Source organism: Centrocercus urophasianus, unplaced genomic scaffold (assembly GCF_019232065.1).
Source record: "Centrocercus urophasianus isolate 14NV4802_14NV808 unplaced genomic scaffold, USGS_Curo_1.0 seq_28, whole genome shotgun sequence".
Lineage (NCBI taxonomy): Eukaryota > Metazoa > Chordata > Aves > Galliformes > Phasianidae > Centrocercus > Centrocercus urophasianus.
Window position 1 is genome coordinate 4,396,424 of NW_024884844.1, and position 26,793 is coordinate 4,423,216.

The window sequence follows — 26,793 nt, forward strand, 5'->3', positions numbered from 1 at the left end:
CTCCGGCACACAGCTAATTACAAAGGACAATTATTATAATTAATGCCAGTGGATGTGGCCAAATCTCCCTGCAACTACTGTGGGGAATTTCCACCCCTACTCCAACAAAAACCATCTGTCAGACAGGAAAGCACAAAATAAAACCCCCGTTTGCCAAACACTCTGGGTAAAATGTGCTGTTGCCACTAACCAGGCAGTCATAGGGAAGTCATACAGGTTTCTTATAGAAACTACCACACCGTGAAATGAAAATCCTCTACTTCACGTCCTCCTCTTCACAAGGTAAATAATGCATACCATGAGACTACTAACAGGGCCTGCAGAGATAGGTAAGTTACACGCTCCCCTTTGTCCCAGGCTAGTTTGTTTTATTTAATTGGCAGCAGAGACAGCTAGAGAAAGTGGACTGGACATGCTGCTACTGCACAGCTCTATCAAGGTAGCGAGTTTTGAAAGAACCACTTGCTATTGGACATTTGCACATTTAAACTTTCTTGTCCTTATATCTTAGGGACCACCTGACAGGCAGTAGGAATAAGGACAATTATTAAAGCAGACGTCATGTTCATGACTGATCCATGCACTGACTGCTAAGAAGGAAATTTTGCTTTGAGGGAAAGTTGCTGGCTGCGTCAAACTACTTTCTGTGCAACTAGGAGATAAAGCCCACATAATTGTTTGCCATGGTGCCCTGATTTCCTCACATTTCCTCTCCTCTTGCTTCAGCACTGCCGGTGAGCTCTCATCAAAAAATAACCATGCATGGACCTCTGTACTCACTTGCTCTAGGCATCAGATTCCTAGCTCACAAGTGCAGAGACCTTCAGTTATTAAGTACTGGTATCCAACCTGCGGCAAGGACTTGGGTGGTGGTGCTTAGGGATATCTATGCTGTCACAGACTCAACTACTTCATCCTCCACTAGAAAAAAAAAGCCAACAGCCACAACAAACTGGCAGCAACCCAGATAGAGTGCTATTGAGTTTGTTAGGCATTGAATGGCATTGGGGTTTTTTTCTTCCCAAAATTGAGTTTTTATTGAAACACAAAGATAGTACTGTATGAACAGTCAATACCACCTTCTCCTGAGCAGCCCAACCGTGTCTTGCATTCTCACCCACTCAGAGGAGGAGCTCCTCACATTTCAGGGCTCATCTACCCTGGGATCCCCGCTGAAGGAGACAACTTCAAATGAATTCAATGCCCAGGTCTGTACCAGTCACTTCCATCACACCAGAGGATGTTAACTGGGGCTAACACAGCTGGAGAACCTGGTTCAGCTTCTAACTCTGCCAGAGGAAGCTTACACAACTTAATGCAAGCAGATAGATTACATATAGGTACCATTAAGCACTGCACTGTGCAAAAGTAGAGGGTATATCCCTGCTTTTGAAATAATTGTTAAAATAGACACCTGCTGCCTGCAGAGCCTTGTTGGTCCGAGTTAAGGTGTGTACAGATGTAATGAATTATGTACACACATTGATCTGAGCTGAATGAAGATTTGTTCTTCTTGTAAGTTCTTGTTGATGTACTGCCATGCAACATTTGACATAAGTTAATTAAAAACTGCTTAGTAGTCTTCACACATAGGTTAATGGTGAATACATCTGTAAGACTGATGCCGTTACACACAGCAGTTGCTTTGTGCTGGAATGTACACATGTAGGTTTGTGACATGCTAGATAATGTTGAAATATTATTATTTAGTTTGAACACTTTCACACTCATGACAACTGTATATTTTTCAGCCCATTCAAGCTGCTTTCATTATTTCCCGTCAATATTTAATTCTTTGTTTGATAATGATTAGCCCCAAATGCGAATAAAAAGCTCCAGAGCAATAAGGAAAGCAATTCATAACTTTCAAAAATAATCTATGGCTTCCAGCTAAATAAACCAAGCTCTTCCAGATATAATGTAGACTAGACAATGTATCAGTGAAACGTGCCTATTCCAAGGGTTGAGCAAAGGCCTTCAAAAAACCCTAAATCTTCCTTCTATATTTGAAATCCCTCCTGCATAGTCCAGGCAGAGAAAATAAGCTTCTCAGCTTTTAAAAACACCATCTGAAGGAAGAGGCTTCTCACCATGCTGCTGCTTCAAATGTTGCTGTGTTGTTTTTAATGTCTCAAATGACTTGTGATTTATAAATGAATTGTGATTTAGATTTCTGGAACAACAACGAGAAAATAATTTTCATTATCAGTGGTAAGAATACCCTGGACTACCTGAGCCTGCTGAGTGGAGAAAAATAAAGATGTCCAAGCCAAGGGAAGTAGTTTAGTGTAATAACTAAGCATGAGTTGCACCAATTGTTTTTAAACCCTCCTTCTTGTCAGATAACATATTCATAAATCCATCAGCACCAGGTCACTGCTGCATCCCTCTAAGGCACAAATGTAATTGAAGCCTCACAGCTACTTAGAGCTGTATTTTTTTTTTTCCCCTGTTTAAAAGGCTGCGAGATTAGACACAACTGCAGGAATAGACCAGATCAGGCTGGCATCTATCCCACACTGCCTAACTGGAGAGCTCCTCCTAAGTCTATGTGCCAATGTTTTGCTTCCACTTTGCATTGACTTGCAGTACACACACACCTGCATTGCTCTGTCTGAGGGTCAGGGGAGATGAGCCTTTGGAAGAACATAATAAGATGATCACTTCACAGTACTTAACATCTGTTGCTTAACTGCATTGTGTCTCATCAATCAGTTTTCATTCTGCTTCCCACTGGTGTTTTTCTTTATCACTCTATCTTCCTTCATTATTTCTGTTCAATGGACAAAAGACAGTAGATGAAATGTTAAAACGGCTTAGGATTTGCAACAGCAGAAAGAGCGCATAAGCAACATTAAGAATCTGATTTCAGCATAAGAGAGGATATCAGGGTAAATCAGAGGTCCAAGAGCAATTCAGCAGCATGGAATTGTGGAGCAAAGAAAGATCTGCTGCTCTCTTCCAAAAGCGGTGAAAAACTGTAGCTCTACTGATGCAGATCCCCCAAAGCTGCTGGAAAACCAGAGCACAGAAGCTAAGCACAGAGAGCAACAAACATTAACAGAGTTTTCTACTTGGGGGGCACTCTGAGTCCACACACAGGAGCTGCACTGAAGCTTTGAACACAATAGAAAAAGATTCAACCTGCAGGTGAGGTTGCCTGGGCACTGACAGCTTTGTGCCCACAGCACGGCTGTGAAATTGGCCACTGCACCACTGGCAGAGGTGCTCAATGACTTGTTATCCTGCCCCATAATGCTGCTCATAGTGCTGGATGAAAACAGATCCCAGAGAAGGCTCCAGATAGACATCACTGTGGCTTTCCATTGTTTAAAAGGGACTTATAATCAGGAGGGAGAGTGACTTTTTACACTGTGTGGCAGCATTAGGACAAGGGGGAACAGTTTTAAACTAAAAGAAAGGAGATTTAGGTTAGATATTATGAGGAAATTCTTTACTCAGAAGGCGGTGAGGTACTAGAAGATTCTGCCCAAAGAGCTGTGGGTGCCCCACTCCTGGAGGTGCTGAAGGCTAGGTGGGATGTGGTCCTGAACAGCCTAAACTGGCGGGGGGCAACCAGGCCACAGCAGGGATTGGAGCTGGGTGGGCTGTGATGCCCCTTCCACCCCAAGCCATTCTGTGATGACTCTATGCATGTGTATAACCACTGCAGCTCATGCAGTCTGCCTTCAGTAAATGTCCTCCCCAAAACACCAGCTGTGCAGGCTGCATCTCTTCCTCCTGCACTACAAACCCAGCCAGAAGCACCCCACCTCCTGCCAGACAGCAAGTAACACCCTGAGTGCAAAAACTCCTTTTAATAAAGTTCTGCACAGCAGAATGAAATCTTGCTTTGTTTCCAGGAGCCACCTGCCAGAACAGCCACAGAGTGGTCTCCCTTATAGGTGATGTCAGGGCTGGCAGCGCTCGCATGATGCTCTCCAGGCAGATATTTCAGACTGATGTTGACATTCTACATGCTGAAGTCAGGACATCTGTAAAAATTCTGTGTTACTTCTCCGTTCAGTAGGTGGTGGGTCATGAAACTACAGGAAGTAGAGTGGCCCCCATCTCCCACGCTGTTATTAGATCAAACTGAGTGATTGCTCTGCTGGCTCAACTACGCAGGGATAAAGAACAAAGTCCCAGCCACAAACATAAGTAAAAGCAACACAACTGAAAGCAGAACTAGGTTAGTTAAGTAGCAAGGAAAAAAAAGCACACCTATTCTTCATTCAGGTTCTATGATAACTCAGAGGCTCACAAATCTTCACTGCTTCGTGATAGACCGTAAGAGTTCAATAACAAAGCTATTTTAATTCTGAGCAAATTAAGACATGCATTATTGTAATATTTGCCCACGGAATTGCACAAATCATTTCCTTAATTTATCCAATTAAAAGAAAAGACTAGACTGCATGGATTGTATGTGCTAAATGTAACGAAAACGGAGAATTTCCACTCTTCCACTTCCATTCACAGTGACCTCCTCTGACACCGCGCTGTGCCACATCAAAGCAGAGACATGTGCTTCCTCACTGACAACTCACTTCTCACACCAGCTACGAGCAACGTGCCACTGCCTCAGCTTCTTTGTCCCACTACAGGGTAGCAGCCTGCTCCAATGGGCGTCAGAAGAGCTCCTTCATGCCACATTGCAGTCTCTTTAACTTCCTTAAGGCATCCAACACTAAAAACCATTAAATAACAGCAGTGGATACCAGATGCAGCCACGCTCACTTTTTCATCTGCATGGTATTTGCTTCACTCACAAAGAACCACCCCACCCAGCATTGCACAACCTAAGTAGCTCTGGGGAATAGGCTCCGTCCTGCTCAGCCCTGCATATGACGAGCACAGTTATCAGCCAGCTTCCAAACCTGCTTCTGTACTGCTACTGAATGCTTCTGAAAAGCAGGAGGAAAACACATTTTCCCCTCTATATAAAAGGAAGAGTTTGAGTTGGTCTGAGACAGACCAAAAAAAAAAAAAAAATTCTCTAACTTGGAAACTGGCTGGCTTGAGTGAGTGATCATTAATCAAGGATAAATGAGAAATATCAAGGTATGCATTGTGCTGTTGGTCTGGATCACGCTTTGATGTTTAACACTGCCAAATGTATTCACTAAAATAGGAAATGCCTCAAGGATGTGGATCTCTCAGCACCAAAAGAAGTTAGCCGAGGCAAAAAGAATAAAAGCCTATGACAGAAGAAAAAAACCACGCATACAGAAAATGCAGCATTTTGAAGAAGTGCTACATTTACTCAGGGGAATGAGGTAGAGTGAAGCTGAGTGCACTTGGGGTCTGTGATGAAAGAGTTTCAGTGACTCTCCCTTCCTTCTCCACTCATCCAGTCCTGACAGACAGGGACAAAATGAATAAAAATCAAGTCCACAGAAGGAAAAGGAGATGCAAGATTCATCATTAGCTTTTATGCCCTTGAGGAGGGGGTGAAGCAGAGTGGCCATCCCTGCCCACATGCTGGGTGGGAGGGAGAGCTACCCACCAAGTGGGAAACCAAGGTACCAAGACAACCAGGCAGGAGCCAGAACCTTAAAAATCAACCAGCTGCTTTATTGGGAATCAATTCTGCTCCCTTAGGAGAGACATAACATAATGGAAAGACTTAGATCCAGAAAAGAGCCCTGCTCCTGAATTCTGTACAAGAGGGCAGCATTAAAGGACACCCTCCGGCAGTGACTCAGAATAAAAATGGCCCAAATCAGGCTGAGATGGAATAAAAGCAGGTAGCACATTTTCATGCCGCCACTGAAATGAACAGTCTTAATTCCTGTGATCAGTTCATCTGCCTCTCAGACATGGTGTTTCCTTGCTGTCATCCTCTGATCTGAATCAGATCATTTTACTGCCTTCTTTGCAAGAATGCAATTCTGCCCTTCCTTCTGTTTTTCTCACACTTTGTCCTTTGGGCTTTGTCACTGACCTTTTCTAGGCCAGTTCCTCCAGGATATTCCACTCCACCTTCTTGTTTCCCTCCAACAACAAGATCTATAACCAGTGCTCCTTTAGATTTGGACATAAAATAACACAGCAAGGAAAGACATGACTTGATGTGACATGGTGAGGCACTGGCACAAGCTGCCCAGAGAAGTTGTGGGTGTACTGGCTGGGAGGCAATGTGCTCAAGGCCCTGGCTGGATGGGGCCCTGGGCATTCTGATCTGGTGGTTGACAACCAGCCAATGGTGGGGGGTTGGAGCTCAATGGTCTTTTAGGTCCTTCCAACCTAAGCCATTCTATGATTCTAAGATTAGGTGCATTCACTGAAGACACAGCTTTTCTCTTCTTTCCTCCTTCCCTGACAGTTTTCAGCTCCATCCTGTCTGCTGGAGATCCACCACGCGTCACCATGGGCTATTACCTCTTCTAAGCTGGAAAGTCCTGGTCTGTTCTACTCAATCACCAAGTTGGAAACACACCTGGGGACAAATCTTACCTGTTCTCTTAAAACCAAATATTTTCTCTCCCAGAACTCAGCCTGGCACACACTGAAGGCTGAAACAACACTACCACCCCTCCCAAATTTGGTCAATGTGGGCAGCCTCCGTGCACACAATGCTCTACAAGCAGCCAGACCAGCTCAGGGGGCAGCAGCATTGCAGGTACTGGTGTGCCTTGAAAACTTCACAGTACAGATGATAAAGGCTTCGTGCTCACATCTGTAGAACGTCATTTTGACTCTGGTTGCAGCAGAGACCTGGGCTTGTTACAGTGCAACAGAATTTCACCGAACACACATGCGGTTCTCTGTGCTCTTTGCCCTTTTTGGCAAGAAAAGACACTTTTGATAGCTTGGTTGTTTAATAAAGAAATTCCTCAGAGGGTCTTCACTGAGAACATCCAAAAATTCACTGACAGCTGCTGTGACAGTTGTTCATTTTTAGGATAGAATTCATTATTCAGACAGGAAGCATTTGAGGAAAAGGTACAATTCATTAAAAGCAGGCCCAGTTCCAAAATGTACATTATAGTACAACACATGGCACAGAGACAGCACACTTCCATTTCAGCTACCTACATGGACAGGCAACCAATATTCCTGCTGTTGTGTAAGGCAAAGACATTGCATGAAACTGAGTCCCACCACTTGCAGTTCTTCAAAACTTCACCACTGTGATACATTCTTCTCTGAAAGACACACCCTGCTTTGGTGCAAAGCCAAGCCAGATCTTCATATTCTTTGTCCCATCCCTAAAGCATCTGTCAGACAGAATGCTGTCTCTCTGAAGCACTCCAGTTGTCCCTCAGCACAGCATCACTGAAATGCAGTCATTGTCACTGTCACCAGGAAAGATCTCCTGCAAGTTCTGAGTCACAAAGATGCTAAGCCATCCACTTCAGAAATTCCTGCTGCCTGAGCAGTGACTATTTTACCTGCTTTACAAAAACACTGAACCTCCCTTATACCCCTCCTCCCACCTATGTCAGCAGACACACCTGAGTGCTTTCACATGAACATACACTTGTCTGTCCTTGCATCATACTACAGAAACATCGTTTGTTTCATGCACTGCATCCCAAAGCTCCATCCCCACTGTAAGGTACCATGCATGGGCATTGGTGGGTAGCCACCAAACCTCAAAGTCCGCCAGCACCTAGGGAATGAGGAGAACTAATGCAAAGCAACCCCATGCAAGCACACTGACGCTCACACATGCCTTTCCTGCTCTTGCTGTCAAGATTTTTTGCCCATCCTAGACCCCAGATGAGTCAGTACAATAAATCTGGCAAAATGTCAATGATATTTCACATAGGTTCACATGAGGATGTATGCATTAACACCCTGGTGGTGCAGATTGGGCAGTGGCTGGCTCAGCACCACACACTCTGACAATGAACATCAATGTATGGGTGGAAGAACTGATGGCTGGTCACAGCTGTAACAGAAGTCCCAGGTTTTGTGCACTTGGGAACTGAACCCTGGCTGCTGCACTGAGCATAGGACCTTCAGAAGAGGAAGAGGGCAGTGCCTACCTGTAAGGGGGAGTGGTCTGCAATTTTTCACAATTAGAATTACTCAGCAGTGGTTGAATGGGTTTATATCTGAAGCATCAAAAAGAATATTTTTTTCTGCCTTTAGAGAAAATATCATCCCAAGCGCTAATTTTTATTTAAGCAACTGGAGAGAGCAGTCTAGAATGAAATTGCCATCTGAATCTTAATTATACCTTCACATTGAAACACTATATAGCAAATTACATGTAAGATTAAAAAAAAAAAAGAAGTGATATTAACACATAATGAGCCTCATCAATTACCGTGAATCAGGAAAAGTAGCCCTCATATTATTGAAATGGTTTCATTTGCATGACTGGATGATTCAGATTCTCCTTGGTCATTCATTCAAATCTCTGCAGAAGTGACAGCCACAGACAAACGGTCAGCAGAAGGCCTTGTCTTAAAATAACATTATATACCCTGTTAGTTGCACTCTGGTTTTACAGCAGGGAAATTCAAAAGACTTTCTACTGCAAGCCTAGGGAGGAACACAGACATCTGTCCATTAGAACTAGAATGTGTATGTATGTGTATTTATATATATATATAAAATCAGTAGCATTTTTATAGTACAGCATTATGTAGAATGACTTGCATATCTGAGTTAAGTTTCCCATGGACTCAGCCACTTATCAAAGCAGGAAATGTATTGTAGCAGCATAGCAAGGGATCACAGAATCATAGAATCACCAAGGTTGGAAAAGACCTAAAAGACCATCCAGTCCAACCGTTCACCTATTCATGGATGGATTCAAGGACAGAATCATTTGTACAGTAGCCCAAACAACCAACGAGCAAATACAAAGCCAACACAAAACAGAGCTGAGGCTCATGTTTAGCCCCAGTTTGGGTACTTGTAATGAGCAGCTGGCAGACTCAGGCTATACAAGCATATATAGGTAAGACAGAGATACTCCCTCCAGCTTTGCCAAACTGTGTCATCCTTACTCATACTGCAAGTTTCCCATGGCAGTAATGGCACCAGGTGATGGTGACAAACAGCAGGACAACTTGTACAAAGATACAATTCAGGAGCTGCTCAGTAATTGCTTTGAACATCACATTTATTCTCTTCGTTTTAATATTCCTACTCAAGAATAATTAATTCTTCATCCCCCTGCTTTGTGGGGACATTAGGAAAATCCATTTAATACTGCTGAGCAGATTAAGATGTTGGATGAGTATCTATCACTGAGCTCTCTCTGACTTTAGTACCGCATACATACACAGGCCAATCTTCAAGACACTTCTGATGACCAACAGTGACCGACTACTTTTAATGAAAACTATTTAGAAACACATTTGAGTCAGCTACCATTCATTCATTTCCAGATTCAATCAGCAAAGGAGTGGGGGAAGTTTGTTTCCTTTGCCGCAGATTGAAGGTTGTGTCTGCATGGAAAATTAATCATTTTCTGCTGTCAAAAAATGCTCTAAAAAGAAAACTGATGGATTGGCACGAGGTTTACGCACAATAAACAGATACCCACATGCCTGCAAGCACTTGCAAAGATTAAGGATGAAAAGGGATGTTCTGGAGGTACATGGAGATACCATCATGAGAAATGAAATGAAGAAAACAAAGGAGAAATCTTATTTTAAAAATGCACTGTGGGGTGTTCATTAGAGACCGGGACAGGGATAAGCTTCCCGAGGAAGCTGTGAAAATTTCATCACTCGCAACTGGATGTAAATGAACCAGACAAAGCATCCCAGAATGCATTGTCATGTGATTTTTTTATATATTTTTTTTTGCAGGAAAATCATAGAAACGACCTGAAAATCTCTCTATCTGATACTCTATTCCACAGCAGGAATCATTCTGAGCCACTGGTCCAGCAAGGCACCCCACTAAACCCAAGATGCTAGCACAGGCCAGACGAGGGCAGGCAGTGCCAGCATGTCCCTGGGATACCAGCATCACTCACAAGCACAGTTGCACAGAAAAGAGCCTGCAGTCATTTATCACCTTTAAAAACTATCTGTCTAACAAAGCGACTGCCCAACCAGGTCCTAGCTTTAAATGAGGAAGGTGTCAGGATATCCACTGCATCCCTTGTGGTCCACATGGATCCTTCTGCCCTGTGTCACTGCTGTCCCTGCAGTGTCCTTGTGGGCAGCTGATGACCAAGCACAGATAATAACTCCAATTAGGAGGTGTGAATGTCGTTCCACTCCCCCTGCTTTCTTCTAGGTCAATATGAATGTGTTTGAAAACTACTGGCACAGCAAGTTAACAATAATTCAGATTTAATTTGCACTCTGTCATCTCTGTTTTTTTCCATAGGCTTTAATAGTTCAATTTAACTGTCTTAAGTGCTGTCTATATTACTGGGGCACATCATGCGTATTTCAAATTTGAGCATTTGCATGGCACAAAATATTTCATATTTATATTGTGCCTTTCATGTTAAAGATGTTTAAAAGTGTCTTCATTACTACATCTGTACAAGAACCAATTCATCCATCACTGCAAGCCACCTGGAAACTTCATCAGTATTGAATAATTTAGGATGCTAAATCCCCTTTGCTTTAGGCACCCTGTTCTGATCAGAAGGAATCTTCCCAAGATGTCATAGAATCATAGAACCATTAAGGTTAGAAAAGACCACTAAGATCATCTAGCCCATCTCTCAATCCATGTCCTGTTCTCAGGGCCCTGCCAGTAGTTGATAATGGTGCATCACCATGCGGTTCCCAGCTGGAGCTCTGTCTCACCAGCATCCAGGGTCCAAGGAAAGTAGCAGGGAAGCGTTTGTGTAGAGAACAAATGTGCCAAACTTAATAAAGGTCCTCCTTATTTTCAAGTGCATTATCATCCACAATCATCACTTATTAAAAGCCTTTCATTTATAAAGTCTTTAAAGCTTAGTTTAATAACCTGCAATCATTACTTGAATCGCAAAATTTGCTTTTTATTATGTTGTGTAAATGAACCACAGTAGCATTTAATGTAAATTATTTTTTCCTCTCACTCCTTTATCACTATTTCTAAAGCCATTGCAATCAGGTGCTTTTCTCAATCTACCCTAAAAATATAGAGCACAATATCTACATCCCAAAGTAATACTGTCCGTGGGGTCCGAGTACAAACATAATAAGCCAGCCTTTTCCAGGTGCTTCCTGCCAAGATGCCCAACTGGACTGTTCAGACTAGCATCTCTTCCCAGGCTGAGGCTCTAGGCTCCCATATATCCAGGAGATATCATAGAACGTCCCAGGTTGAAAGGGATCTTAAAGATCATTGCACCCCAACAACACTGCCATGGGTTGGTTGCCCCTCACCAGCTCAGGCTGCCCAAGGCCCCACTTAACTTGACCTTGAGCACTTCCAGGGACAAAGCACCCACAGCTTCTCTGGGCAACCTGAGCCAGTGCCTCACTGCCCTCTGACTGAAAAGGAGTTTTTCCATTATTAGCGCTCCATCTCAGAGAGATTTTCCTTTCTCATCAAAGTAAAAATTCTGAGATGGAAATGATATAGGCACAAACTGAGAACCCAAAACCGCTGATGGCATCTCCTAGTGTTACAGAAGAAGGCACGATGGTAATGAATCATCGATCAGATTTGTGGCTGCAGGACTGGTCAAGAACTCAGGACAGTGAGAAAGACATTTGTCACCAATGGAGGACTTCCCTATTCCAGTGAGTTACCAGAATGCCACTAGGTGCAGCAACCTGCCTGGGTAGATGTCACAGAAATGCTTATCAAACCCAAATATTATGCCTGCATCTATCAGCACCTTCTGCTCCCAAATTATGCCTCTGAAGCCCTGGTGGGACTTGTGGCAGCAGCTCACCTGCCCTCCACTGAGACCAGTCCTTCTCTGAGACAAACCAAAAACATTAGAGCACCTGGAGTAAAACCAGAAGGAAAAACAGAACAGGAGGAAAATTAAACACTGCAAAGTGGTCCAAACTGCAAAGCTGAGAAATGCAGATCCAAAATCTGGAGCAATTCTAATCAGGGTTTTGGTTCTGGCTCATCTGTAATTAAAATGAAGTACAAATCTGCCTGAGACAGTCAACAATCTCAGCTGTTTTTGAGATCTGGCTTTCATTAATTTCATTAACATCTTAAATGCATTCTTATTGCTTGTTCTTATGCTGAAGAGCAAGCGAAATAACAACGCACCATGAACCAGTTTATCTTTGTCTTCACAGAGGAGCAGATGTGGTACCAGTCTCAGGGGCACACAGGCCCTTTGCATGGAAAACATCAGCAAAAAGCATGGAAATTTTCAGCCTAGGAAATAAATTGAAACCAACACTTTCATCCATGCCTCAAGCACTTTGGGGAGCAGCACCTGCTTTACTAGTATTCATTGGTGTGAAAATCTCAAGCTGTAATATGCCATTCTTGTTTCAGAGAAATAGTCCGAAAGGCAGAAATCCTACTGAGCCCTCCATACCTGAGCTAGGACAGCTCCTGCCAAGAAAGGCATTGGCAAACTGCACTGACCAAAGGCAAATCCAACAGGGCTGGGAGGGAAAGGAAGCCACTTACAATGTATGTGGTCTGCCAGAGCATGGAGACTCTGGACAAGCTTTCACTTGATGAAAATTCTTGCGCTAAACTTCATCTCTCATCCAGAGGGAGATGAGTTACCAGCGGAGTGAGCTAGAGGGTGCTGCAATATGCTGGGGCCATGGGCTCGAACTGTGCAGTCCTGCTGTTCAAAATCTCCTGGAAGGAGTTAACTGCTGATGCTGCAAGGATGCTGATTTGCTCTAGTTGGCATAAGCAGGTATTTTGGTACAAGGGAGATGTTGCTTCCTGAGACCTGTCATCCTCCAGTGTTCACATCCACTGGCATGATCCATAACAAAAGAGATGAAAGAACAAAATAGACTTGCTCTGAATACGACTTGTGTCACAAATTAAAATTCTTTTTAATTAAGCCAACTTGCATACATTATAACTGCCCATAGAACTTAGTATCACCTAAAAATTCCCATCAAATGCAAATTTTCCTGTGATTTATTTGTGCCATTGTGAGATGAGGAAAAAGCACACAAAGCAGTGGGAGCTGCAGGCTGAAGTAAACAGTGTGTCAGAATATGCGAAACAAGGGAAGGACACAAAAAACAAGAGAGAGATGGAGGGGACAAACTCTCTGGCTGGAAACTTGAGTGTTTAGAGCCAAAGAAGAGTGGAAAGCTTGCAGAGGAATTTCTACGTGTAACCTACTGACTCTACCCTATTTCCACTCCCAGCATCACTTCCATTTAGTGAGCAGACGAAAAAATTGTTTAGGGGGGGGGTTGGAGGGAGGATTAGATTTGTGGTTTGAAAGGTCATTGCCTAAAACGAGCCCTGCAGCCAGCAGAAGGGAGCCCTGCAGTTGGTCAGCTCGTCGTATCCCACACATTGAGGAGCCTGGCAGTGAGGTAATCCCCCAGGAATGTGTGCGCGGTTGGATGGCTGTGAAAAGAGAGCGGTCAGCTACCAAAGCTCAGTGCTGAATATTCACGTCACACACACAATCATTTTTCTTGTTAAGTGCAGAGAAGAATGGGAACATTATAAATGCGGTATCTTTTCTGGCTTCAAGTTTAGCTGCTTTAGAAAGATCTGCTCCCTCCTTCTCCCCCTTCCACCAGCTGTGCTCCACCTCCATCCCTGAACCAAATCTGCTCGCGTGGAGCTTTAATGCCATGAAAAAAAACAGGAGGAAATGAAACCTAATGGAACTTAAGGCAAAGAGTGAGAAGCTTACAAGAGAATGATGCAGCAAATTGGGATAAGTGTTTAAAAGTCACTTGTCTGTACAAAAATGGCACCTTATTGAAAGTATAACCCCCTGCTTGGGCCATATACCACATCCATGTCACATTACCCAAAGCAACTGTTTACCTCTCTACATGCTGAAGAATCATTACAGCAACAGCAGATTAAATTTGCTTTATCAGTGCCCTGGCTTCTGAAAGTATCTCTACCTGCCCCAGGCACTTTGCAATGCGTTGTAGTGAAAAAGGAGTGAGGATCAAGCATCCCTGCCCAGAACTCACACACCTCAATGAAAAGTCTCCCACTCATTTTATTAAGCTCTAAGTAAGAGGGGAAAAAAAAAAAAAAAAGTATTATAATACTTCAGCTTTCTGATTAATTACCAATGAGACTAGACAGACAGTTCCCTTTTTATTTTTCTTTTCCCTTTTCGTCTGCTTCAAACCCCCCAGCACTGGCATTTTTCTTCTTCATTCCATATGAGCCTGTTCATCCCATACTTTGCCCCAGGACCTCATTCCTGTGCAGTTTTCCTGCCTAGAAGCAAGGCAGCAACTGCATAGAAACTAATGACATCTACAAGAGAGGAGAGAACTAGACTGATTGTGCCTCCCCTTTGAAAATAATACTTTTTCCATTTTCTCAAACCGTACATACTTGTACTCACAAGACTGCACTGAGTTTCTAGGTCAGTAGACTCCTGATCATGATTAGCTTGAATGACACATTTAAGCACAAATCTCTCTTCTCATATGGGAAACAACCAGTTCAAACATAATTCTTGACCCACTCTAGACCATTAAACTCCTTGTTCAACAAAAACAGAGAAAGAGGAGTGGGACAAAAGTTGCCAATCCACTTCAAAGCTTCTACTGCATTTCTGGGTAAGCAAAAATCTAAAAAGCCTTCATGTACACTCTCTGAGAGATGAAAAAAATCACTGGGAACAAACTGTCTGGATCTAAGAAGCAGAAGACTCAAACGGGTTCTTTGTATCAGAGACCAGAACACAAATTTACTATAAATTTGTTACAAACATTATCCTTCAGCTTCTAAACATGTTTTTAATAGTTGTAAATAACTCCAGTGCAGAGAACAAGACACAGCACTAGGAACAGTTGTGGATAATGCCACATTTCTCCCTCAAAAGATATTGAACTCTCACAGATATTAACTGACCAAATCTGAGTTGCGTTAAATCAAAGCCCAGCAATTCAACAGAGGGAGAAGTGAAATACAGCACACTTAAAGGACTTCCTAGGGTCCTTCCACAAATCTGTGACTGTAAGGCACAATTCTCTTATCCGTTGAGGAATTTCACTTCCATACAAAATCATATCTGAAGTTTTATCTCAAAGCACTTCATAACAGGATGCGAACGGCCCACTTCATACAAGGAGGACCACTCTTTGTGATCATGTTAATGAAGGTTATTGACTCCCACGGTCAAAAGGTGCTTGCAGGGTTTCTATCATTATCCACATGATGACAGCTAAGTCTGCTCATGGTTGGACTCTGAGCAAGGCTGCCCCCACTGGAATTCCTGCAGATGGTCCACCTCCCACACAAAACATCCAGGAAGCTGATTTTAGAAAAGTCCACATGACATTACTTTTATTCTTTCCAAACCAATGCAGTTGCACATGTTTGGAAGGAGACAATCAGGGGCTGTGGTTAAAAAAAAAAATTACACTACTAAAAAGTTATTTTCCTTTCAAATATCTTACCAAGTTCATTAATACCTTCTGCTGTTGGTGAAATGATCCCCCATTAACATTTCAATTTATTATTGCTGCTCCATTAATGAGACCACAAAAAATGGAAATGAAGCCTATAAATACGCTAAGAGTTAAAATTGGGAATCGTAACAGCATGCACACTTTATGAGTAATATCTCCATACTGCTAGCATTCAAAACAGCAAGGAAGGATGGCTGTGCAGCACAAACATTCAGCTTAGCAAACAAAGCCCCAGAAAGCCCAAAAGAACACCATAATTCCTGACACTCTACATGAAGATCTCAGCTTAGTCAAGTATGTCTCAACTCCTGCTGCAGCAGACAAATGAACTACATGCAGTTCTCTGCTGAAATGTGACTGGGGAAGGACTTCCTCAGTGAAGGTCACTGGGACTGTTAAACTCCAACGCAAATGCTTTGGGAGAAAGGATTTCCATCTGCATCCTTTCTTAATAAAGCTTCACTCCCCACTCACGTCTAATTGCCACCACCTCACACAGTGCTGAGGGAACTGATCCCCCTGGCAGCACCTCATGTTCTCCAGGCAAACAGACAGGCTACAGACAGAATGTGACCATCATGGGAGCCCCATTAAGATTCCCTTAAGAAACACATTTGATGCCAGGTAGCCTTTAAATCCATCAGGCTCCCACAGTTCCTCTGGTGATCTGTTCTCCATCCAGCTGTGAGTATTCTCCATGGTCAAGAAAAATTCCTTATGCAAATGGCATTACCACAACTCACGCTTTCAATTATTAATATTTCACTTCTTGTCTTCCAAACTTTTTCAGAGAAGAAAGCTCGTTCCCCTGGGAACAAAAACACCGAATACAGTGCCTTGCTGAGCCACAAAAGGAACAGTCCCTTCAGCACAAGGATGTCAAATCACATAGCAACATTTTTGTTTCTACATTTTACTTCTCTCTAGTGATTAAAAACGATCGACCTTACCCTGTTCTCAGAGCAAAGCTGACGGCACTAGGCTTATGCTAAAGGAAACGTGGAGTCACACAAACATGAGCAGTATCATTTTGCAAGGAACAAACTTATAATTATTACATTGATTTTATAATTTATTTTCCAGGAAGCTCAGATTTCATGGCAGGAATTGGCTTTGCGCTGGGTCCCACTACATTGCACTCCACACTGCTTTTAAGCACTAGCAGCAGAAATGATCTAAATTAGCCAGTTTGCCATGGCAGTAATAGCAGGCTTGGGAAAAAAATAAAAACCAACCCAGACACCTTCTGATGAAATAAAATGAAAACATAAAAAGCAAACTATTTAACAAGAGCACAGACCACTTCAATAAGTCTAGTTATTTGATAAGCAGGCTGCCACCATCAGTCTTTCATCATCCGTGGAAATGCATGATGGAGCTTCCCTGTTTACTTATGATTTCAAACCTTTTCCTTCTAATCAATGTTAGCATTTCTGCTCCAGCACCTATAACAACACCAATGCTAGTAGCTCGCCTCGATCCCACCTTTCAGAGCCAGCCTAAGCACTGACAGCCCAGCACGGCTCGGTGGCACATACATATGGCACACAGATTGGGTGGTTCGAGGCTGTTAAATGTACTTCCTCTTCTGAGTTTGCCTAAAGGGAAGGAAAACGGCCCCTGCTGAGAGCGTACGTACATAAAGCTGTAACAAATGTTTAATTTTAGCTGATCTGAAAGAGAATTAGTCTGTGCATTCTGCACTGCCAGTTCCTACTGCAGCTGTTCAAATGAGGCGGCTTTGGAGGGTTGTTAATTCCCGTATTAACGGTCAGAACTCCTCACCACTACTGAAACCCAGGCTCCCGAGTGTGTTCCAGTCTTTCTTTCCCACACCTCTTTCAATTCTTCCATTATAGGCAGATAAAGTCATTATTTGGCTGAAAAGGACCTCAGTCCAACACATACTTTATCTAGCTTTATGATTCAGTAACACATTTTTTTCTTCTGTGTAAACAATGCTTGTTTCGATAAAAAAAGAAAGAATGAGAGAAAGAAAAGAATTAAAAATGTACAGCAAGTTCTGGGGAAACTGCTGAAATGGCTACTGTGTGTGTGCACATTGCTTGTGCTAAACCAGTTAGCAGCCACAGGAGGGAAAGCTTCCAATCTGATTTTTAAACTAGGCAGGTGAACATCATTTCACTCTCCATCAGAGCAGTTTTGAATGAATTGTTACTCTGCTACAGTTTGAGAGGGCAGTGCTGCTAGATGTTATGAACCTAAATCAGTTTATGCAGAATGTGAAGCATCACATCAAATCGCGTGTACCTTACACACTGCACAGCCTTTCGGTCCCATGGCAGAGGCTTTGGTACTGAGTTTACGGGTGCTATTGGAACAACCCCTCAAAAACTCTATGGAGATCTGATTCCTCTTGAACTAGAGCAAAGAAAGTTATTCCATCAGAATCAGCTCTTCAGCACCAAACTTCAGCTCATTTATGCTGGCTAAGGCTCTAACTCTACTATCTACAGATTGGAAGATGCTAAGAAAGGACTATTTTTATATGCTTTAACATATATAGAACATGTGATTGAAACGTAGGCAGAGATTCATCTCACCCTACTTTATTCACCTGCATGCTGGGCTAGGCAAGGCAGCAACACACTCAGCATCTCAGTGGGATGGAATCAGCACTGCCAAGGGTCAGCTGCATTGCCCACACGAACCCCATCTGGTGAGTCGCCCTCTGGAAACACTTATCTCCTCCCCTGACTATACATCAAAACACATTGGGATAGATTACCCAGAACAGCTGTAATAAAGTGATCTTATAGTTAGGCAAAATTCTGATTCTTGTCCTTTCTTTTTTCCCCATACTGTTTTTGTGCCATTATGAACCCACCAACTTTTGCAAAGTTATTAAATCTCAAAGGCATTTGGTGGTAATGCTAGCTCTAAAGTCATGCTCAATTGGACTGAAAGACACTGAAGATGCTGTATAAAGGAGTCCCAACTTCTACAGAAAACATGCCTATATAGACTATCCTTTACATATGGGCTTTCATTTTTTTTGTCCAGGCTACGCCTGAATGAAGCCAGGGCTGACGAAGGTGGCTGCCCTGGCCCCAGCTATCCCAGGCTTGGTCTGACACAAAACAACAGAAAAATACAGACAGCTCCACAAACCCCATTGTGGGATGAACTACACTGGCTGTGGAGCAAAGGTAGATATTATTCAGTCTTCACTGCACCACTTCCAGTGAATTTTGCCGGAGATTTCAGGAGTTAATAAATTGCCTGCTTCTGTTTCAGACTTCAGCAGTGTGAAGGCTGTATACAGAGAGGCATATGGAAACAGTATCTGATCTAAAGCTAGAAACAAAAGAGCTTATTTTCCCTGATCTGGTGAAGAATCCAGTAAGCCTCTTGGGCACATAGTTGAAACCACAATAAGGACAGTAAAACCCTTCCTGGAATTGCAGGATCAGGAAGAAAACAAGAAAAAAAGAGGAAAAGGAGTTGTTAAATTGAGTGTGCTTGAGGAGAGCTTTAATCAAAGGCAATGCGTGGATGCTTGGCAGACACTCCAGCCTCTCTAGCAGAGAATTGCTCGGATATATAGGGCAGGGAACTGTTACTGGGGCTGCTCCTGTTCTCATCTCACCTGGGGCTGCATTTCAGCCTGGGATGCCCCTCTTCCCAATCTGCAAAATGGTTAGAAGTCCTTACAAATAAAACTTAGTAGATGAGAACTGGGTCTGTACACAGCATTTCCAGACTCACAACTTCCCAGGGAGACCAACAGGGGCTTCCCTGCCAAAAGGATGGATGGCAGAGGCCAAAGGTATGGGACAAAGCCATATACAAAGCCAATACAAGGATGAGATGACTATGTGCCCTTCACCTATCTCTGGAGCAGTGCAAAGTAATTCCAAAGTTTCTTGCTGCAAAGCAGAGCTCAGATACATTGCTTCTTTACAAACACAGACATTTCATCAGAGAACATCAAGAGAAGTTGAGCCTTTGTTTTGCCCTTAGTAACAAAAAAGGCATCTCACAAGACAAACAAAAATCCCTCCTTCTTCCATTAACCACAAATGCACTACTTCCATTAGGACCATGCTCCCACTTTGATCCAGTTTGACAAATGTCCTCAGCTCCCACCCTGCCTTTCCCCTCCCCTACCTGGAGGGCATGCGGCTGCCTCCAGAAAAGTTCAAAAAGAGAAAAAGAAAGGAATAAAAGTTAGCTTGTGTGGCCCAGAAATAACAACAACAACAACAACAAAACGAAACTGTATGCTTTGCCCCTGGTGGCTCTGGGACTTGGAGCCAAACCAAGGCCAAGAGAACAGAATATCGCTCTTTGTGAGCCATAAATAAATAACTAAAGGAGGACTCCCTCTTACTCTTCGAAATACAATTTCTAAGGAGGAAGAAATTCCCTGTGGAGTTTATTATGTGCAAACGGGAAGCGTGCCTCCTAGGGAACCGCAGTGGGGGTAGTTTTCCCCTTGGTGATTTCTTCCTTACCTCTCCATCACTTCTTTATTCGTTCTGAAATCTGCCTCCCCTCTGCTCTGCAATAAGCAAAGCCACACAATGGAACATGCAGGTAACTCTGGCTTCAGCCTCTCACAGCTACACAGCATCTCTCCTTTCCTATATAAACGATCAGTGTGTGGCCTGGGTTTCATTTGCAACTGTAAATGAAACAGGCCTACAACTGTGTTCATAATCCTCCTTAATTGAATTTCTCTGACAAAACCCAGACAAAATTATTGCCCTCAAGTTAACAGTTTGTGCGAAGTAGCCAAGGGTTCCTGGGAAGCTTTAAAACAAATGCAGGACAAAACTGGAGACCACAAAGCAGTTATTTGGTGTTGGTACCACTTGTTTCAATGTTTATGTGAAAGAGCAAGGTCATTTTAATGACCTTCCTGGCCTAGGAATCCAACAAAAGTCAAAAAGGCAAGAATTTAAAAAGTGGAGAAAGAATTTGGGTGCAAACCAACTGACACTGCTCACACAACAGCTACTGGAAGGAGGTGTCAGGTGCTGGGGCTCTGGAAAGTGGAGCTCATCTAGGAATGGATTCCCACCAATCCAGTAGGGTCTGAAGCAACCCTTTGGCTTGCATTGAGGCCCACATCGCATTGGAAGGGTTCTCTCTTTTAAAGTCATCCACTTCATCGCTTCCTTCAATTTGATCATAAGTTACATGGTAAATATACAGAACACTAATAATGATGTCAGCCTGCTGGTAAAATGCCTACACTTATTTTTAGAGTGTGAGAAGTACCACTAAATGGAAGCAGGGATGCGAAAAGGGCACTGCCCTGAAGGGCGCTCCCACTGCTTGCAGAGTACAAGAATTAAAGCTGATCATATTACTGAAAATCAGTGTTTATTATTCTTTCAGATGATGCAGATGTTTTTTAGAAGGATTGGGCAAAGCTTGTGTGAACAGAGATGCCTGTTTGTAAGAGCTAATTTTGCGTCACATACCATGTACTTGGACATACACCCTTTTTCACCCCAAAGTATCATATTTGAGTCATCACTAAAGTAGCCAAGCCTACTTTACAAGGACCAAAGCAGAATCTTCATGCCTCAATTCACACACGTCTGATGGAAGCAGGGAAAAACATGTCATCCCCAGGCAGTGCCTGCCTGGGTTACACCCCAAATGCTCTCAAAAGTTAATATCCTCCACAATTTAAGCAGGAGGCAAGACTATGAGGGAACAGAGAAGGCTGAAGTAACGGAAAGAGAAATCCCATCATTTCTCAGCATGCGCCCATGTCTTGTGTCCCCAGTGCTCCCTAGGCAAAGTCAATGGAAATGTAGAAGAGGCTGGAGGGGCTTCGCACAAAATTCTCTCCAATTTAATTACTAAGGATGGAGGTAAATGTTCTTAGAGGTAATCAAATAAGCAATACCATCCAAGAAAAGGCAGGCAGAGACCAGACCTCATTTCCACAGACCTCCATGCGGCTGCAGGACAGCTTGCCTCATCTCCACTTTTGCTCTCAGTGCAAAGCCACCACAACAAGGAGCGCTTTGGGAATCCCCAGGAGAGGTTTCCAATGGCACTGGGGAAACACCCAGGCCCTACTGCCTTCCTCAGCAACTCTGCTGCACACATTCTAGCTACTGCATTAACATCTGTTTTTGAGACATTTCTCACTAGTCCTTGGGCCCTGTGCCACTTTAAGCAACTTTTTAAGATCACCTCTTCATAGCTTGCAAGATCTGGTTTTGCTCAGGCCACAAGCAAACTGCTCTGAGCAGCACCAGGGGCAAAGTGAGAGCAAAATCAGCAAATGTATACACACATGCACACAGCCCAAGAATGCACAGAAAAAGGCACAAGGGGATAAATTCATCACAGTACTTTCCACCAGTGGCAAAGGAAAGAAAAGGCAACATTTCTGAGGGTGAGGAAACATTTTAAAAAAAAAAAAAAAAAAAAAAAAAAACAATATATTTTTATGCACTTGTAAAATCCATTGGCAATGACTTTTCTGGTTAATTGGTTTCATCTTATTAAACTAAAACCTATTTGTAAAATCCAGATATATTCAAGCAAAAGCTCAATTCCTACACCGAAAACCAATACAGCTTTTCAAGGAGGAAAATTAAGCAATGCAAACCAGTTTCCATTAGTCTGATGCACAGCACTTGCTGTGCATAAGAGAAATGAAATGGAGTGCTTGACTTTTCTAAAAATGCACTTCGGAAAAATCACAGCACTCATTTCCCTCGAAACTGCAGCCCTCTTCCTCCCCAGCTCTGTGAAAACTGATGAAAGTTTTGGCCCAATTACATTGATTTATAAATCAGCCTTCTGCTATCTCTCCCTGCACTTGTCACGTTCAATTTCTTCCCCCTTATTAGACCACTCTCCTCCTTGTTAAATAGTCCCTCTGTCTAACTTGCCAAAGAACTGCCAATGGGCCCCTCATTTTACAGAAGAACAGACCCTGCTTTTCCAACAGGAATGGGTCTCTAATGTACCATGGACACAGCACAGTGAAGCATGGTAATTTGCCTGTGTTAATGATGCTACTTCACAATGATCAGGAAAACAAAAATCTTTAATAGCTAAACGACAACCCATCCTTCTGCACCCTGTTGAATTCAGTGCAAATGAAACTCAATGTCCCTCTAAGAGATGAGCTGAAAGTGCCTGCTATCTTTTTTTTTTTTTTTTTTTTCCCCCCTCCCCTCCAAATTCCTAGCCAGTGTGGAGTCACTACAACAGTGGTTTGGTGCCAGGAGCAGGATCAAAAGCCAAGGATTTTGAGATGTGTTAGCAGTTTAAAAGCAAAGGATATTAGAAGGGGAAAAAAAGAAAAAAAAAGAAAAAGGCCACATACATAAATATTTTGGATATACTATACTACTACATATGTGCATTATTCTCACCACTCAGTTATTCTGCTTTGCAGGAGAGATTTGTGTAAAGTATCACTCCTTATAAAGGTGAAAAGGGCAAGTCACCGTGGGAAGGACAGAGGGGCAGTCTGCCTGTGCCATCACTTAATTCAGCAAAGCACTGAGCTCTTGAGTGCCAAATCAATCCTGAAAAAAGCTTTCATCCTCAGTCCTCATCAGAAGCTTTTCACTTCTTACAGTTGGGTTCCCCAGGCTGCCTAGGTAGGCAGAACACTTGATTGCTTTGGCCAGCCAAAGCCTGGTTGCTCCAAGAAGTCAGTCTCCAAACACAGCACACTAGGCTACACAAAGGAAAAAACTGTTCTCGTATGTGGCCAAACTCAGCAGGCAGAACTGCACTGACTTTGATGGCATTGTTCAGTATGCACCAGAAGGAACCAGGTATCATAAGCAATCATACAGAGCATATTTGGTAATCTTTCAGCACTATACATAGGTTTATGAAAAAGGATGGACCAATATAGTTCACAATATAGCTCATAATAGCCAATGCCAGGCTCCTGTGGCAGTTTCTAAGGGCTTCTAAGACAGCTTTCAGTTGGCCAGTTGCAGTTCTGCAGATTTCGCAGCTGTGTGATTGGCACCCTTCACACTTTTCTTGACTAAAGCTTCTCCTTTTGGTACAGCTGCTCAGAACAGGAGTGGCATTTGAGTTCAGCAGACTGCATCAAGATAGAGTTGCTGAGAAATGAGAACCAAACCATTTTGTTGCCACATTTATCCATGAACTCTTCATAATGTCCCACATTACAAAAAACCTGAGACAAGACTCTTACTGCAATTAAGTGATTGCTTCTGCCTCAGAGTGTTTGGTGGTCTTTTTAAAGATGATTCACCCTAGAGTTCATCAGTTGATTGCCTTATTGTCTTAGGAAATTAAATGCTTACCACAGGAAAAGTTTAGCAAGCTGTTTGGAAAACAAGCACCCAAAGACTCCCTGAGTACCTGTTAATTCAATCTAGAGTAGCACTCAAGGAAAGTACTAAAATAGTCAAGATAATGCCACACACCGCATATTAAAGTTTCCCCCAGTTCTTGTATCCTGAAGCTGTTCTTTACTGGTATGCCTGCTTCAATTACAAATTGAAGATGCACGTTCTAATGGCCAACTCAACATTTCTTTTGCAGTAAACACGGCTATAGCACTGGTAGTGCAGCTTTGGAAAGGACATGAGCAAAACAGCATTTTATTTCCCTTAGGGGCCAAATGACTTATAGTAATTTTAAGCATTTTCTGGATGAGTAATTTTGATACCTTTCATCTTCTTGTTGTGGACCTAGTCAAGCCAAGACTACAACACCATGAAGCTATTTATTATCAATGCCAAGCGAATATTTACTTTCAGAGGCCTGAGATATGCCCAGGCAATCTCTCTGAACTCCAGGGAGCCAAGGACAAACTCCCAGCTGTGACCCAGCACAGGTGCTTCTCTGGCAGGGCATTGCTCAAAGCTTCTCTACAATTTGAAAAAGGCATTCTGCCTTCCAGAGGCTGAGAGCAAAGTAAGCCTTCTATCTTGGGACAACATTCAAGACAGCAGCAGAACAGGAAGAGATGTTCTACTGAGAGCTACACTTCTTAAATGTGCCAGTATGTGAATCATAGAATCATAGAACCACCAAGGTTGGAAAAGACCTAAAAGATCATCCAGTCCAACCGTTCACCTGAAATCAAGAGAGCTCCCAGTCCTGGTAATCCTGCCAGCACCACCCTTCTGGCAGCGTAGCAGAAATACTGGAAGCAAAAGTGAAGGATAGTCACAGAGTAGGTACATCGACCACAGCCAGCTTCCACTGTGCCAGGCAGATCCCCATGCATCAAAGCCCTAAACCATGCAGGGATTACATCAAAAGTGGCTTGCTGCCATGGCTACATCCTCTTCTGCCATTGTCTAAAGACATCACAATGCCAGAAAGGAAAGACCAGAAAGGCTGGAGGATCAGCCCTAACACAGAGTTTCATCTCCTGGTATCTCTCTTAAACCAAACTCATAGTATCAACACTATTAACTCATGCACAGAATTGCAAACACCACTCAGCCCAGTGTGGTTGGTTCAAGGTCCTTGTCTAACCAACTTAGGTCACATGAACAATTTCCCCTCCAGGTTTTGCAAGATGAGTTCACAGTTGCCATCATTACATTCATTAATTCTAAAATAGTGGTATTTCTTTCCCTTGCTACTTGCCAGGCAGATACAACACCGAGGCATGCAGCTATGAAGTCCAAACCACAGTTTCTATCACTTTGTTTTGTTATTCACTCTCTTTTTAGCAGGAATTTTCCTTGGGCTTTCTCTTTTACTTTACTTGAGGGAAAATGGCCTCCACTATTGATTAAATTACAAATTCCAATGGCTGGTGATTGAGTTATATGATAACACCTGCCAAAAGCCATTGACTACAATTGAAATAAAAGGAAAAATTAGCACTCTCTTTATTACAAATGGTTTGGATGTTGAGTAGCTGACTGAATTAAATGGAGATTGAGCAGATCTGAGAGAACTGATTAGGAAAAACAATGCAGGATTCAGGGAAGTGCTACCAAAGCAAACAGCTCATAAATTCACCTAAAGAATAGATAGAAACAGTTGAAGAAGAAAATAAAATTGCATCTTTTTCAATCATCCAGGAATTCAAGCCCAGAATTGCACAAAAGTTTCCTTCTGTGGTAAGACCTGCCAGATACCCAACTCTGACACCAACTGACCAAAGGCCAGCAAGTACATGATTAGGGCAGCAGCCCCTCTTTTTTAATCATTCAGCTTCTTGTAGGCTTTTTTAATTAGTGCTATCACAAGAAAAATAAGGTTCTTAGTCTTTGTTCTGTGCCTGGGAACCAACTCCATGCCAACTTTTAGTAATGTATCATTGCATTTTATTCACTGCTCATCTAACCTAATGAGGTCTTTTTATTTTTGACTACTTGTGGCATTTCCAGCAATACTGACAGATGTCTTGAGTTTTCTTTCTGCAGATTAAACAACCGTTATAGCAGCTCTTAAACAAGACATTCACCTGATAAAGCAAAGCGCCTAAAATGAAACTCCCTATTTTAGAACCATGTCATCTTCTATTCACTTCCTTGCTGTTTTATCACAAGGTAGAGTCTAAGCAAAGCCTAACAAAGATCTGGAAAGAGCATGAACATGGCAGTTAAAGAAGGGTTGCAAACATTATATTATATACTTACAGCCTCTGCATTACTGAAATGTCATATCTGAAGTCAAGCACCAGGGAAAATCCTTAGTAACCTGTAGAAACATCAGGAAAAAAGTCATCAGTGATTTTTTCTAACTACGTCTTCCATCTGATGGAGAAGACATTTAAGATTAAAATTAGATATTATTTTGGAAACATAGCATAACAAACGTATTACTTAAAATTAGTCATAAAGTAGTGTAAAAATTGTTCTTAATGCTCATCTGAAGTCTGCTTCAAAACTTGCTTCATCTGCAATTCTTTGTTTCGCGTTTCCTTTCTGCAAAGATCTGAGCCCACAGATTTGCCAGCAGCAAATGTTTGTAGCAACAATAAATATTTTAACATGCTCATTCTGACTTACAAATCGTGAAACCTTGCCTGCACACTCCCGACCATTTCATCCTCCTGGGAGAGACAAGGAATTGTTCTCATCCCAGCTTCCAAGCAAGAGATTTGAACAAGTGAGAAAGGCAAACACACACCCTCTTCCTCACAGCAACATTCTGCCATCTCCCTACCTCTTCACTCACCTCTGCCTGAGTTTATTGCATACTCCATTCTGCCAGCAGAACTACACCCCCAACAAAGTCAGTTAAGGATTAGTAAAGCCCTATTTAAACCACACAAATCAACCCAGGTGCTGCAGCCAGCTGAAGCCCACACCATTTGTCCTGGGTCCTACAGCAAGCCCCA

The 26,793-nt window shown here is 42.7% G+C and overlaps 1 protein-coding gene across 1 annotated transcript in view; it reads right to left on the reverse strand.

Moving 5' to 3' along the window:
* Positions 1-26,793, reverse strand: part of SEMA5B (semaphorin 5B) — a 251,164-nt gene that overhangs the window by 148,637 nt on the left and 75,734 nt on the right. The window contains exon 3 of the mRNA XM_042827036.1: positions 26,090-26,150. The gene's annotated coding sequence lies outside the window, so the exon portion shown is untranslated. The remainder of the gene's footprint in view (positions 1-26,089; positions 26,151-26,793) is intronic.